The sequence below is a fragment of the Oncorhynchus gorbuscha genome, linkage group LG24 (genome assembly GCF_021184085.1).
Source record: "Oncorhynchus gorbuscha isolate QuinsamMale2020 ecotype Even-year linkage group LG24, OgorEven_v1.0, whole genome shotgun sequence".
Classification (NCBI taxonomy): domain Eukaryota; kingdom Metazoa; phylum Chordata; class Actinopteri; order Salmoniformes; family Salmonidae; genus Oncorhynchus; species Oncorhynchus gorbuscha.
Genome location: NC_060196.1, coordinates 62,453,261 through 62,469,238, shown reverse-complemented (window position 1 = coordinate 62,469,238; position 15,978 = coordinate 62,453,261). Strand labels below are relative to the sequence as shown.

General features: G+C 43.9%; 1 protein-coding gene across 1 annotated transcript in view; it reads left to right on the top strand.

Annotated features, from left to right (window-relative positions):
- The first annotated feature begins 9,546 nt into the window (after nucleotides 1–9,546).
- Nucleotides 9,547–15,978, top strand: part of LOC124012988 (disks large-associated protein 3-like) — a 314,578-nt gene continuing 308,146 nt past the window's right edge. Inside the window, exon 1 of the mRNA XM_046327092.1 lies at nucleotides 9,547–9,698. The gene's annotated coding sequence lies outside the window, so the exon portion shown is untranslated. The remainder of the gene's footprint in view (nucleotides 9,699–15,978) is intronic.

The following is a 15,978-nucleotide window of genomic DNA, read 5'->3' as shown; positions in this document are numbered from 1 at the left end:
TCGCTCTGGATAAGAGCGTCTGCTAAATGACTCAAATGTAAATGTAAATGTAACATACTATAAAAAGGTGTTGTGTTATATGTTATAAATGTTCTGTAGATATAAAGTTTGATTTGATAAATATCACATTCAGTTCTTTCTTTTAGGAATCTCCCCTCTTTCTCTCTCTCTCTCTCTCTCTCTCTCTCTCTCTGTCTTTCTCTCTGTCTTTCTCTCTGTCTTTCTCTCTCTCTCTCAATTCAATTCAATTCAAGGGCTTTATTGGCATGGGAAACATGTGTTAACAATGCGACTTACAAATTGGTGCATTCACCTTATGACATCCAGTGGAACAGTCACTTTACAATAGTGCATCTAAATCTTAAAAGGGGGGGGGGTGAGAGGGATTACTTATCCTATCCTAGGTATTCCTTAAAGAGGTGGGGTTTCAGGTGTCTCCGGAAGGTGGTGATTGACTCCGCTGTCCTGGCGTCGTGAGGGAGTTTGTTCCACCATTGAGGGGCCAGAGCAGCGAACAGTTTTGACTGGGCTGAGTGGGAGCTGTACTTCCTCAGTGGTAGGGAGGCGAGCAGGCCAGAGGTGGATGAACGCAGTGCCCTTGTTTGGGTGTAGGGCCTGATCAGAGCCTGGAGGTACTGAGGTGCCGTTCCCCTCACAGCTCCGTAGGCAAGCACCATGGTCTTGTAGCGGATGCGAGCTTCAACTGGAAGCCAGTGGAGAGAACGGAGGAGCGGGGTGACATGAGAGAACTTGGGAAGGTTGAACACCAGACGGGCTGCGGTGTTCTGGATGAGTTGAAGGGGTTTAATGGCACAGGCAGGGAGCTCAGCCAACAGCGAGTTGCAGTAATCCAGACGGGAGATGACAAGTGCCTGGATTAGGACCTGCGCCGCTTCCTGTGTGAGGCAGGGCCGTACTCTGCGGATGTTGTAGAGCATGAACCTACAGGTACGGGCCACCGCCTTGATGTTGGTTGAGAACGACAGGGTGTTGTCCAGGATCACGCCAAGGTTCTTAGCGCTCTGGGAGGAGGACACAATGGAGTTGTCAACCGTGATGGCGAGATCATGGAACGGGCAGTCCTTCCCCGGGAGGAAGAGCAGCACCGTCTTGCCGAGGTTCAGCTTGAGGTGGTGATCCGTCATCCACACTGATATGTCTGCCAGACATGCAGAGATGCGATTCGCCACCTGGTCATCAGAAGGGGGAAAGGAGAAGATTAATTGTGTGTCGTCTGCATAGCAATGATAGGAGAGACCATGTGAGGTTATGACAGAGCCAAGTGACTTGGTGTATAGCGAGAATAGGAGAGGGCCTAGAACAGAGCCCTGGGGGACACCAGTGGTGAGAGCGCGTGGTGAGGAGACAGATTCTCGCCACGCCACCTGGTAGGAGCGACCTGTCAGGTAGGACGCAATCCAAGCGTGGGCCGCGCCGGAGATGCCCAACTCGGAGAGGGTGGAGAGGAGGATCTGATGGTTCACAGTATCGAAGGCAGCCGATAGATCTAGAAGGATGAGAGCAGAGGAGAGAGAGTTAGCTTTAGCAGTGCGGAGCGCCTCCGTGATACAGAGGAGAGCAGTCTCAGTTGAATGACTAGTCTTGAAACCTGACTGATTTGGATCAAGAAGGTCATTCAGAGAGAGATAGCGGGAGAGCTGGCCAAGGACGGCACGTTCAAGAGTTTTGGAGAGAAAAGAAAGAAGGGATACTGGTCTGTAATTGTTGACATCGGAGGGATCGAGTGTAGGTTTTTTCAGAAGGGGTGCAACTCTCGCTCTCTTGAAGACGGAAGGGACGTAGCCAGCGGTCAGGGATGAGTTGATGAGCGAGGTGAGGTAAGGGAGAAGGTCTCCGGAAATGGTCTGGAGAAGAGAGGAGGGGATAGGGTCAAGCGGGCAGGTTGTTGGGCGGCCGGCCGTCACAAGACGCGAGATTTCATCTGGAGAGAGAGGGGAGAAAGAGGTCAGAGCACAGGGTAGGGCAGTGTGAGCAGAACCAGCGGTGTCGTTTGACTTAGCAAACGAGGATCGGATGTCGTCGACCTTCTTTTCAAAATGGTTGACGAAGTCATCTGCAGAGAGGGAGGAGGGGCGGAGGGGGAGGAGGATTCAGGAGGGAGGAGAAGGTGGCAAAGAGCTTCCTAGGGTTAGAGGCAGAAGTTTGGAATTTAGAGTGGTAGAAAGTGGCTTTAGCAGCAGAGACAGAAGAGGAAAATGTAGAGAGGAGGGAGCGAAAGGATGCCAGGTCCGCAGGGAGGCGAGTTTTCCTCCATTTCCGCTCGGCTGCCCGGAGCCCTGTTCTGTGAGCTCGCAATGAGTCGTCGAGCCACGGAGCGGGAGGGGAGGACCGAGCCGGCCTGGAGGATAGGGGACATAGAGAGTCAAAGGATGCAGAGAGGGAGGAGAGGAGGGTTGAGGAGGCAGAGTCAGGAGATAGGTTGGAGAAGGTTTGAGCAGAGGGAAGAGATGATAGGATGGAAGAGGAGAGAGTAGCGGGGGAGAGAGAGCGAAGGTTGGGACGGCGTGATACCATCCGAGTAGGGGCAGTGTGGGAGGTGTTGGATGAGAGCGAGAGGGAAAAGGATACAAGGTAGTGGTCGGAGACTTGGAGGGGAGTTGCAGTGAGGTTAGTGGAAGAACAGCATCTAGTAAAGATGAGGTCGAGCGTATTGCCTGCCTTGTGAGTAGGGGGGGAAGGTGAGAGGGTGAGGTCAAAAGAGGAGAGGAGTGGAAAGAAGGAGGCAGAGAGGAATGAGTCAAAGGTAGACGTGGGGAGGTTAAAGTCGCCCAGAACCGTGAGAGGTGAGCCGTCCTCAGGAAAGGAGCTTATCAAGGCATCAAGCTCATTGATGAACTCTCCGAGGGAACCTGGAGGGCGATAAATGATAAGGATGTTAAGCTTGAAAGGGCTGGTAACTGTGACAGCATGGAATTCAAAGGAGGCGATAGACAGATGGGTAAGGGGAGAAAGAGAGAATGACCACTTGGGAGAGATGAGGATCCCGGTGCCACCACCCCGCTGACCAGAAGCTCTCGGGGTGTGCGAGAACACGTGGGCGGACGAAGAGAGAGCAGTAGGAGTAGCAGTGTTGTCTGTGGTGATCCATGTTTCCATCAGTGCCAAGAAGTCGAGGGACTGGAGGGAGGCATAGGCTGAGATGAACTCTGCCTTGTTGACCGCAGATCGGCAGTTCCAGAGGCTACCGGAGACCTGGAACTCCACATGGGTCGTGCGCGCTGGGAACACCAGATTAGGGTGGCCGCGGCCACGCGGTGTGGAGCGTTTGTATGGTCTGTGCAGAGAGGAGAGAACAGGGATAGACAGACACATAGTTGACAGGCTACAGAAGAGGCTACGCTAATGCAAAGGAGATTGGAATGACAAGTGGACTACACTTCTCGAATGTTCAGAAAGTTAAGCTTACGTAGCAAGAATCTTATTGACTAAAATGATTAAAATGATACAGTACTGCTGAAGTAGGCTAGCTGGCAGTGGGTGCGTTGTTGACACTACACTAATCAAGTCGTTCCGTTGAGTGTAATAGTTTCTGCAGTGCTGCTATTCGGGGGCTAGCTGGCTAGCTAGCAGTGTTGTTTACGTTACGTTGCATTAAAAGAACGACAATAGCTGGCTAGCGAACCTAGAAAATCGCTCTAGACTACACAATTATCTTTGATACAAAGACGGCTATGTAGCTAGCTATGTAGCTAGCTACGATCAAACAAATCAAACCTTTGTACTGTAATGAAATGAAATGAAAATGTGATACTACCTGTGAATGCGACCGGGTTGTGAGTCTATTCGGTAGACGTTGGCTAGCTGTTGGCTAGCTAGCAGAGTCTCCTACGTTAAGGACGACAAATAGCTGGATAGCTAACCTCGGTAAATTAAGATAATCACTCTAAGAATACACACTCTAAACTACACAATTATCTTGGATACGAATCAGCAAAGACAGCTATGTAGCTAGCTAACACTACACTAATCAAGTCGTTCAGTTGAGTGTAATAGTTTCTCCAGTGCAGCTAATCAGTGGACGTTAGCTAGCTGGCTAGTGAAGACTACGTTAGGACGGCGAAATACGATAATTACGCAATTATCTTTGATACAAAGACGGCTATGTAGCTAGCTAAGAAGAAATTGCTAAGATTAGACAAATCAAACCGTTGTGCTATAATGAAATGTAATGAAATGGAATGAAAAAGTTATACTACCTGCGGGAGCGAAGTGCCGATGTGACCACTCGCTCCAAACCGGAAGTCTTCTGACACTTGCCAAAGCAAGTGTCAGCAAGTCTCTGTCTCTCTCTCTTACTTTTTATATTTATCTATCTCTCATTCTCTCCCTCTCTCCCTTTCTCTTTCTCTCTCTGCCTCCCTCTCTCTTTCTCTCTCTCTCTCTCTCTCTGCCTCCCTCCCTCTTTCTCTCTCTCTTTCTGTCTCTCTCTCTCTCTCTCTCATCTCTCTCTCTTTCTCTCTCATCTCTCTCTCTCTCTCTCTGCCTCACTCTCTCTCTCTCATCTCTCTCTCTCTCTCTCTCTCTCTGCCTCCCTCTCTCTCCCTCTCTCTCTGCCTCACTCTCTCTCTACCTCTCTCCCCTCTCTCTCTCTCTCTCTCTGCCTCTCTCTCTCTCTCTGCCTCCCTCTCTCTCTCTCTGCTCGCTCTCTCTCTCTGCCTCCCTCTCCCTTCTCTCTCTCCCTCTCCCTTCTCTCTCTCCCTCTCTCTCTCCCTCTCTCTCTCTCTCTCTCTCTCTTAGGGAGCATTCCTCAGTGCTCTGACCTATTTGCATTGAGTGCTCCACTCTACGTGATGACATCATCACTTAAAGTACTCACAGTGGGTATCGTATGGGGATTGATGGAGTGTGTTGTGTGTCTGTGTAGTAGTATAGAGAGGTATAGAGGGGTATAGAATAGTATAGAGGGGTTTAGAGAGTCTAAAGTAGTATAGAGGAGTATAGAGTAGTATAGAGGGGTATATAGGGGTATGGAGGGGTTTAGAGGGGTTTATGGAGGGGTTTAGAGGGGTTTAGAGAGGTATAGAGGGGTATAGAGAGTATAGAAGGGTATGGAGGGGTTTAGAGGGGCTTATTTAGTATAGAGGGGTATAGAGGGGTGTGGAGGGGTTTAGAGAGTATAGAGGAGTATAGAGAGGGATAAGTAATACCTCTCCCCCCCCCCCTCCCCTTTAAGATTTAGATGCACTATTGTAAAGTGACTGTTCCACTGGATGGACCAATTTGTAAGTCGCTCTGGATAAGAGCGTCTGCTAAATGACTTAAATGTAAATGTAAATGAGAGCATAGAGTAGTAGAGAGGGGTATAGAGTAGTATAGAGAGGTATAGAGGGGCATAGAGGAGTCTAGATGGGTTTAGAGAGTATAGCGGAGTATAGAGAGCATAGAGTAGTAGAGAGGGGTATATAGGTGTATAGAGGGATATAGAGGGGCTTATTTAGTATAGAGGGGTATAGAGGGGTATGGAGGGGTTTAGAGGGGTTTATTTAGTATAGAGGGGTATAGAGGGGTATAGAGGGGTATGGATGGGTATATAGGTGTATGGAGGGGTTTAGAGGGGTTTATTTAGTATAGAGGGGTATAGAGGGGTATGGAGGGGTTTAGAGGGGTTTATTTAGTATAGAGGGGTATAGAGGGGTATGGATGGGTATATAGGTGTATGGAGGGGTTTAGAGGGGTTTATTTAGTATAGAGGGGTATAGAGGGGTATAGAGGGGTATGGATGGGTATATAGGTGTATGGAGGGGTTTAGAGGGGTTTATTTAGTATAGAGGGGTATAGAGGGGTTTAGAGGGGTTTATTTAGTATAGAGGGGTATAGAGGGGTATGGATGGGTATATAGGTGTATGGAGGGGTTTAGAGGGGTTTATTTAGTATAGAGGGGTATAGAGGGGTATGGAGGGGTTCAAAGGGCGGCTTATTTAGTATAGAGGGGTATAGAGGGGTATGGAGGGGTTTAGAGAGTATAGAGGGGTATAGAGGGGTATGGAGGGGTATAGAGGTGTATGGAGGGGTTTAGAGCGGCTTATTTAGTATAGAGGGGTATAGAGGGGTATGGAGGGGTTTAGAGAGTATAGAGGGGTTTAGAGGGGCTTATTTAGTATAGAGGGGTATGGAGGGGTTTAGAGCGGCTTATTTAGTATAGAGGGGTATGGAGGGGTTTACAGGGGCTTATTTAGTATAGAGGGGTTTAGAGGGGCTTATTTAGTATAGAGGGGTATAGGGGATTATAGAGGGGTATAGAGGGGTATGGAGGGGTTTAGAGGGGCTTATTTAGTATAGAGGGGTATAGAGGAGACATGCTCGTTACCCCTGCATGGTATGCAGGAGGAAGCATTGTCTAATCTGGCAGAAGCAGGGCAGTGCTGGGGGAAGAGAGAGTTAGCCTTTCCTTGAAGCCAGTAACACAGCACAGCACATGTAGGTATTACACAATCCCCCAGCCAAATTAGTCACTGTGGCTGGGATCATCCGTCCAGGGAAGGGATAGCGTGATTCAGATTCAAACCAAAAAAAATGCCTTTATCTCCCATATCTGTTGCCAGCTGCACAACTCATGGTTTAGAATACTGGGCCTGTAGTATCTCAATATAATATTGTGCGGGGCAGAGAGAGAGAGAGAGAGAGAGAGAGAGAGAGAGAGAGAGAGAGAGAGAGACAGAGAGAGAGAGAGAGAGACAGAGAGACAGAGAGACAGAGAGACAGAGAGAGAGAGAGAGACTGCGAGAGAGAGAGACAGAGAGAGAGAGACAGAGAGAGAGAGAGAGAGAGAGAGAGAGAGAGAGAGAGAGAGAGAGAGAGAGAGAGAGAGAGAGAGAGAGAGAGAGAGAGAGAGAGAGAGAGAGAGAGAGAGAGGAGCTTTGATTTCCACTCAGAGTGTTGATGTGGATCCTAGCCCTAATCTTATTATCTACTACCATGCCCTCTCTTTATTGGTCTCGCTCTATTAATAGCCAATCATAGTGGACATGTCAGTCAAGTGTCCTGAAGAGGACAGGATGTGTGACTGACTGACAACTGGATATAATGCACATAATCAAACCGTCCTCAAAGCTGTCAACAAGGCACTGGGTTGGATATAACAGAACTGAACAGAACTGAATAGAACTGACTAAAACTTTATAGAATCTTAGAACACAATAGAACAGAATCTTAGAACAGAATAGAACTTTATAGAATCTTAGAACAGAATAGAACTGACTAAAACTTTATAGAATCTTAGAACACAATAGAACAGAGTCTTAGAACAGAATAGAACTGACTAAAATTTTATAGAATCTTAGAGCAAAATAGAATCTTAGAACAGAATAGAACTTTATAGAATCTTAGAACAGAATAGAACTGACTAAAACTTTATAGAATCTTAGAGCAGAATAGAACATAATAGAATCTTAGAACAGAATAGAACTTTATAGAATCTTAGAACAGAATAGAACTGACTAAAATTTTATAGAATCTTAGAGCAAAATAGAATCTTAGAACAGAATAGAACTTTATACCCTATTTTAGTTCTGAGCATGTTACATATATGAAAAGCAATCAGTGAATCAGTGAAAGGCAAACCCTTACAGTACAACAGAGACAGAACAGTAGACTATGGGTATAGTATAACAGTAGACTATGGGTACAGTATAACAGTAGACTATGGGTACAGTATAACAGAGACAGAACAGTAGACTATGGGTATAGTATAACAGTAGACTATGGGTACAGTATAACAGTAGACTATGGGTACAGTATACCAGTAGACTATGGGTACAGTATAACAGAGACAGAACAGTAGACTATGGGTATAGTATAACAGTAGACTATGGGTACAGTATAACAGAGACAGAACAGTAGACAATGGGTACAGTATAACAGAGACAGAACAGTAGACTATGGGTATAGTATAACAGTAGACTATGGGTACAGTATAACAGAGACAGAACAGTAGACTATGGGTACAGTATAACAGTAGACTATGGGTACAGTATAACAGAGACAGAACAGTATACTATGGGTACAGTATAACAGTAGACTATGGGTACAGTATAACAGTAGACTATGGGTACAGTATAACAGAGACAGAACAGTAGACTATGGGTACAGTATAACAGAGACAGAACAGTAGACTATGGGTATAGTATAACAGTAGACTATGGGTACAGTACAACAGTAGACTATGGGTACAGTATAACAGTAGACTATGGGTACAGTACAACAGTAGACTATGGGTACAGTACAACAGTAGACTATGGGTACAGTACAACAGTAGACTATGGGTACAGTACAACAGTAGACTATGGGTACAGTACAACAGAGACAGAACAGTAGACTATGGGTACAGTACAACAGTAGACTATGGGTACAGTATAACAGTAGACTATGGGTACAGTACAACAGTAGACTATGGGTCCAGTACAACAGAGACAGAACAGTAGACTATGGGTACAGTATAACAGTAGACTATGGGTACAGTACAACAGTAGACTATGGGTACAGTATAACAGTAGACTATGGGTACAGTATAACAGTAGACTATGGGTATAGTATAACAGTAGACTATGGGTACAGTACAACAGTAGACTATGGGTACAGTATAACAGTAGACTATGGGTACAGTATAACAGTAGACTATGGGTACAGTATAACAGTAGACTATGGGTACAGTATAACAGTAGACTATGGGTACAGTATAACAGTAGACTATGGGTACAGTATAACAGTAGACTATGGGTACAGTATAACAGTAGACTATGGTTACAGTACAACAGTAGACTATGGGTACAGTATAACAGTAGACATAGGACAGAGTACAGGACAGTACATATAGCATAGGACAGAGTACTTGACAGTACATATAGCATAGGACAGAGTACTTGACAGTACATATAGCATAGGACAGAGTACAGGACAGTACATATAGCATAGGACAGAGTACAGGACAGTACATACAGCATAGGACAGAGTACAGGACAGCACATATAGCATAGGACAGTGTACAGGACAGTACATATAGCATAGGACAGAGTACAGGACAGTACATATAGCATAGGACAGAGTACAGGACAGTAGATATAGCATAGGACAGTGTACAGGACAGTACATATAGCATAGGACAGAGTACAGGACAGTACATACAGCATAGGACAGAGTACAGGACAGCATAGGACAGTACATATAGCATAGGACAGAGTACATGACAGTACATATAGCATAGGACAGTGACTAATATAACATTGAGAATAATGGGTAATATTTCCCTGTATTTGTGTCAACAATGTTCCAGACAAGCAAGACATTTCAGTGAAAGGCACAGTCCAAACTGATATTTATCACCGACGACAAAAACAAGGACCCAACAAGACTGGATGGGACACAGGACAGTGAAGAACACATTAATCCAGAATGCTGCTATTTAATATTAATAGTACCCTATACTTGACTTGGCCCCTCCTCTAATTTGTGGTCCGGAAAAGGACTCCGGTGAACCAGGCGCTCTCGTAGAGAACCGTGCTTGCCCTTTCAGTGAGCTAGAGAGAGAGAGCGAGAGCGCTCAGACAGCGAGCTGCGGAGAAAAATAACCGCACTGGATATCTCTCCTCCTTACCGACGCGCGGGGGGGGAAACCAAACCGAGGAATACTGGTGTTTTATTCAAACGAAGAAACGGGTCCTAAACCTCGCTGAACAGACAAGGTAAGACCTTTTGCGTTTTAAAACTGACAGAGATAGAGCCCGAATGATCATATGGTTCTAATATGGTTAAGATGCTTTTGGGAAACCGGGCCCAGGTTCTTTCACAAAAAAAAAGGCTAGAGAGATGCTCCTTTTGCGTGAACCGAAACGCGGGATTCTGGCTTCCAAATGTCATGTTTTCTCAGTCTAAGTCTTCGTATAGAACGGCTTTTGTTACCTGCAGTGGTTCTGGGTCGATGTATTTATTGTCTAAGTATCCTTGTTCAAGGCAAGCCCTGCTCTGCACAGCAGCTTGTGCTCGGTCTCTCTGAAGCAGGCTTCGGGGCTGGTGTCAATAGGGCTCACAGCTGTGTCAACTTGACAGCTAAGGACCAAGTTGCGCCAAGTCTAGCTGTGCAACGGGGACAAATGTGATCTTTCTTTGCCACATGACGAGAAATACACACATCAAATTAACTCGACAAGAGAAAGAGTAGGACAATCAAAATCAAAGAAACCAAACGCTCATCCCGTTCTGAGGGGAAACTGGCCCTCGGTCAGTAAGTCTTGGGACGAATGCCGTTCCATTGGTGCGGAAATATTAAATGACTGTGAAAGCGACTGTGTCACGAAGAGGAATGGTCTTGTAGTTTCACGTTTACACCGAAAGCGCTAATGAATCACATGGGAGCCAGTGTATCAGAGGGACACCGATGTGATGATTCTGCTTGAAAGACTACCCTGGTAGGCTCTCTCTGTCTCATCCTCCCGGGATAGAGCACCAGCACCTTATACTTTGTAACCAACTGTTTTACTGCAGGTCGGCAGGCAGTTTCTATGACGGTTATCTCTCTCTCTCTCTCTCTCTATTTCTCTCTTTCTTTCTTTTTCTTTCTCCCTCTCTGTCTCTCTCTCTCTATTTCTCTATTTATCTATTTCTCTTTCTCTCTCTCTCTCTTTCTTTCTCTCTCTCTCTCTGTCTCTCTCTCTCTCTCTCTCTCTATTTCTCTCTCTCTTTCTCTCTCTCTTTCTCTCTCTCTTTCTCTCTCTCTTTCTCTCTCTCCCTCTCTCTATTTCTCTCTCTCTCTCTATTTCTCTCTCTCTCTCTCTCTCTCTCTCTCTCTCTCTCTCTCTCTCTCTCTCTCTCTCTCTCTCTCTCTGTCTCTCTGTCTCTCTGTCTCTCTCTCTCTCTCTCTCTCTCTATTTCTCTCTCTCTCTCTCTCTCTCTCCCTCTGTCTCTCTTTGTCGCTCTCTCTGTGTGTGCTGTGTGAACATCTGTATGCTCTCTCTCTCTCTCTCTCCCTTTGTTATCCACCACATCTGTGCATCCTTTCGTAAACCCCAAAAAGGAGACAAAATCCTCGAGTTTGTGTTGATTAATCAATTATGTTCTCGACACAAGTCAATTGGAGACAAAGGGGGTCCGTTGGATCGTCTAATGACGAGCACCAGTAGTAGTAACCAGTAGTGTTTGATTTGCTGAAACCGTGTTTTTGGTTGTTGTATGGTTGACAGACCCCCCCCCCCTCTGATTCATTACTCATCTGCTCTGGGATGGAGGGGAGCATATGCCAGTGTCGGTTCAGGGAGGAAGATCATTGTTTTAATGAGCACGGCCCTTATACCTATTACAGCATATTGTATGACTGGCATTCATAGTCCATTCACCCACAGTTCAATGAAACATCCATAGGTTTAAGGCTACTCCATGATACTCGCGTGTTCACTATACCCATCATGAGGTTGCTACAACCAAGCCTATGAATGACAGACATGAATTTACAATGTAGGTGCACACATGATGAGAGAATCAAATCAATACAGGTGACAATACAGCCTTGCACATGTAACAGGGTTATATTGGTGATTCCCCTTGCCACTTTATGGTTAAGGCAATGGGTTTTTGGTTTGAGTTTGTCTTGCCTTCACCTACTCAACATGGCATCTTATTGGCTGGTTTGCGTAGCTTGCTTACGAGGGGGGATGTTCCAGTTAGTATCGTCCCAGTGAACAGGCACCAAACCAGCGGTAAGTTGTTGGTTGCAAAGCACCGTACGTCAAAAGTGATTTTATGCTCTCAAGTGATGATTTAAATGCACAATTTATATCAAATAGTTCGTAAATGTTATTCAAACATCACACATAAGATGCAGGGGTTTTTGGAGAATATTTGTTGTGCATTTTGTTGTAGAGAATTCCCGCCAGTATTAGCTAGCAACTTACTGTGTCTGGTGGGGGGGGTTCATATATTTTGTACAGTGCGTGAGTGCAGAGTTGGATGGTGAGACGGGCATTGCATGACGTGCAATTTTGTGTCGTTCTTATCAGGTACATTGTTAAAAATATTATATTGTATATTGTAATTGTATTATTTTGGTAACTGTCCCAGTGAACAAGCACCAAACCAGCGTGCGTGAGTGCAGAGTTGGATGGTGAGACGGGCATTGCATGACGAGCAATTTTGTGTCATTCTTATCAGAATAAAGCTACATGACTGGTGCTACATATTGGAGTTCCGTGTCGATGACTGATGTACACAACGCCAGAAGAGTACTGTTACACACACTCCTGTCTGCTTCTAGCTGATCTAGGGTATAATCATTCGTCCAACAGTTGCAAATGAGAGTTTCTATCAAACAAATTCAGGTATGTTTTAACCCCGTTCCGTGTGATTCTGTTTTTAAAAAAACGTTTTTTTTTCTCAACAGAATCGGTGGAACGAATACACCCCTCATCACAAGCAAACACAGTTCACTTTCATAGCAGCCACATACAAACAACATGGTCATTTAACTCTGCGCTCTTCTCCTTCTCTCACCTTCACTAAGTGTTACACCGGCGGGCCCTGGTGGCAATAAATTATTAAAACCAAAAGCTTAGCTTGACTTGGAAGAGTTCCATTGTTGGATAGCCATAGCCATAGCCAGCTAGCTAACATAGCATCCCTCTCTGTTGGATAGCCATAGCCAGCTAGCTAACATAGCATCCCTCTCTGTTGGATAGCCATAGCCAGCTAGCTAACATAGCATCCCTCTCTGTTGGATAGCCATAGCCAGCTAGCTAACATAGCATCCCTCTCTGTTGGATAGCCATAGCCAGCTAGCTAACATAGCATCCCTCTCTGTTGGATAGTCATAGCCAGCTAGCTAACATAGCATCCCTTTCTGTTGGATAGCCATAGCCAGCTAACTAACATGGCATCCCTCTCTGTTGGATAGCCATAGCCAGCTAGCTAACATAGCATCCCTATCTGTTGGATAGCCATAGCCAGCTAGCTAACATAGCATCCCTCTCTGTTGGATAGTCATAGCCAGCTAGCTAACATAGTATCCCTTTCTGTTGGATAGCCATAGCCAGCTAACTTACATGGCATCCCTCTCTGTTGGATAGTCATAGCCAGCTAGCTAACATAGCATCCCTCGCTGTTGTAATAGCCATAGCCAGCTAGCTAACATAGCATCCCTCTCTGTTGGATAGCCATAGCCAGCCAGCTAACATAGCATCCCTCGCTGTTGTAATAGCCATAGCCAGCTAGCTAACATAGCATCCCTCTCTGTTGGATAGCCATAGCCAGCCAGCTAACATAGCATCCCTCTCTGTTGGATAGCCATAGCCAGCCAGCTAACATAGCATCCCTCTCTGTTTGTGCCGTGTGTTTGAGTAGCTAAACTATCTAGCTGCATTAGCTAGCTAAGTGCCAGTGAAAAAAATACAGTGAAATCTCTCTCTTTCGCTCTCTCTCTCTCTCTCTCTCTCTCTTGCTTCTCCTTAATTTTGAAATATATTTTCTTTCTCTCTCTTTGAGTCAACTATTCACCACATTTTATGCTCTGCAGTGCTCACTCGCTGTAGCTTGTGCTTTCAGTACTAGATTAATTATCTGATCTTTTGATTGGTTGGAAAACATGTCAGTTCATGCTGCAAGAGCTCTGATAGGTTGGAGGACGTCCTCCAGAAGTTGTCATAATTACTGTGTAAGTCTAAAGAAGGTGGTGAGAACCATAAGTCTCCTAGGTTTTGTATTGAAGTCAATGTACCCAGAGGAGGATGGAAGCTAGCTGTCCTCCGGCTACACCATGGTGCTACCCTACAGAATTCTGTTGAGGCTACTGAAGACTTTCATTGCAATACAGTGTGTTTTAATCAATTAGTTGGTGACGTGAATATATTTTGAAGTTTTATCTGAAAAGGATAACATTTTACTATTTTTATTTGAATGAAATTCACTGAGGAGGATGGTCCTCCCCTTCCTGTTCTGAGGAGCCTCCACTGGTGAATTGCTGTTACCAACTCATGGATGATCACCAGCACAACACAGTGAGATACGTTTTATTTAAACCGTTCCATTTCAACAGTTGTTGGTTTCCAGCTAGGCTCCTTCATGAATATAAATAACATTTAGCTTCCTAGTTTCACTGCTTCCTTTTCTCCCTGTCTGTATGCCAAATGGTACACTACCCTATAGGGCTCTGGTCAACAGTAGGGCAGTAGAAATAGTAGTATAGAAGGAATATTGTGGTATATATATTTGGCATACATATATTCCATATTCTAGTGTGGTATATTCTATTCTATATTCTAGTATGGTATTTTCTATTATATTCTATATTCTAGTGTGGTATATTCTATTCTATTCTATATTCTAGTGTGGTATATTCTATTCTATATTCTATATTCTAGTGTGGTATATTCTATTCTATACTCTATATTCTATTCTATTATCTATATTCTATATTCTAGTGTGGTCTATTCTATTCTATATTCTTCATTCTAGTGTGGTATTTTCTATTCTATATTCTAGTGTGGTATATTCTATTCTATACTCTATATTCTATTCTATTATCTATATTCTATATTCTAGTGTGGTCTATTCTATTCTATATTCTAGTGTGGTCTATTCTTTTCTATTCTATATTCTAGTGTGGTCTATTCTATTCTATATTCTAGTGTGGTATATTCTATTCTATATTCTAGTGTGGTATATTCTATTCTATATTCTATATTCTAGTGTGGTATATTCTATTCTATACTCTATATTCTATTCTATTATCTATATTCTATATTCTGGTGTGGTCTATTCTATTCTACATTCTTCATTCTAGTGTGGTATTTTCTATTCTATATTCTAAATTCTAGTGTGGTATATTCTATTCTATTCTATATTCTAATGTGGTATATTCTATTCTATATTCTAGTGTGGTATATTCTATTCTATATTCTATTCTATTATCTATATTCTATATTCTAGTGTGGTCTATTCTATTCTATATTCTACATTCTAGTGTGGTATATTTTATTCTATTCTATGTAGATATTCTGTAACGGCGTTCGTCTGTTGAATGAAGAGAGTTGCTCATGACTTTAATGAAAGAAAACGCGGTACATGAAATAACTGAAACTAAATACAAAAACAACAGAACGGAACGTGAAACTAATTACAGCCTATCTGCTGACTACAACACAAAGACAGGAACAAACACCCACGAAATACAAAGCGAAACTCAGGCTACCTAAATACGGTTCCCAATCAGAGACAACGATAAGCACCTGACTCTAATTGAGAATCGCCTCAGGCAGCCAAACCTATACAACACCCCTAATAAGCCGCGATCCCAAATACTACAAACCCCAATACGAATACAACATATAAACCCATGTCACACCCTGGCCTACCCAAACATATAACAAAAACACAAAATATAATGATCAAGTCGTGACATATTCTAGTTCTATTACCAATATATTTGTCAACTATTAGAATATAATATTCTAGGTATTGTATCATATAAATCAAATTAAATTGTATTGGTCACATACACATGGTTAGCAGATGTTATTGGTCACATAAACATGTTTAGCAGATGTTATTGGTCACATAAACATGTTTAGCAGATGTTATTGGTCACATAAACATGGTTAGCAGATGTTATTGCGGGTGTAGCTAAATGCTTGTGTTTCTAGCTCCGACAGTGGAGTGATATATAACAAGTAATATCTAACAATTTCACAACAATACTGTCACGGCTTGCCCCACACACCTGGTTCTCATTTCCCTCATTATGTGTTGTGTATTTAACCCTCTGTTTCCCCCATGTCTTTGTGTGGTGTTGTTTATCTGTTGTCTGGTTTATCATATGTCTGGTTGTGCTGGGTTATGTCAACCCCTGTTGTATTTCGTGGTCATTGCGCCGTGTGCTTTTGATTCGCCTAAATAAAAAGCTCTGTTTGCCTCCGAATGTCTGCTATCCTGCAGCCATTTACACATACCTGACAATTACACACAATACACACAAATCTAAAG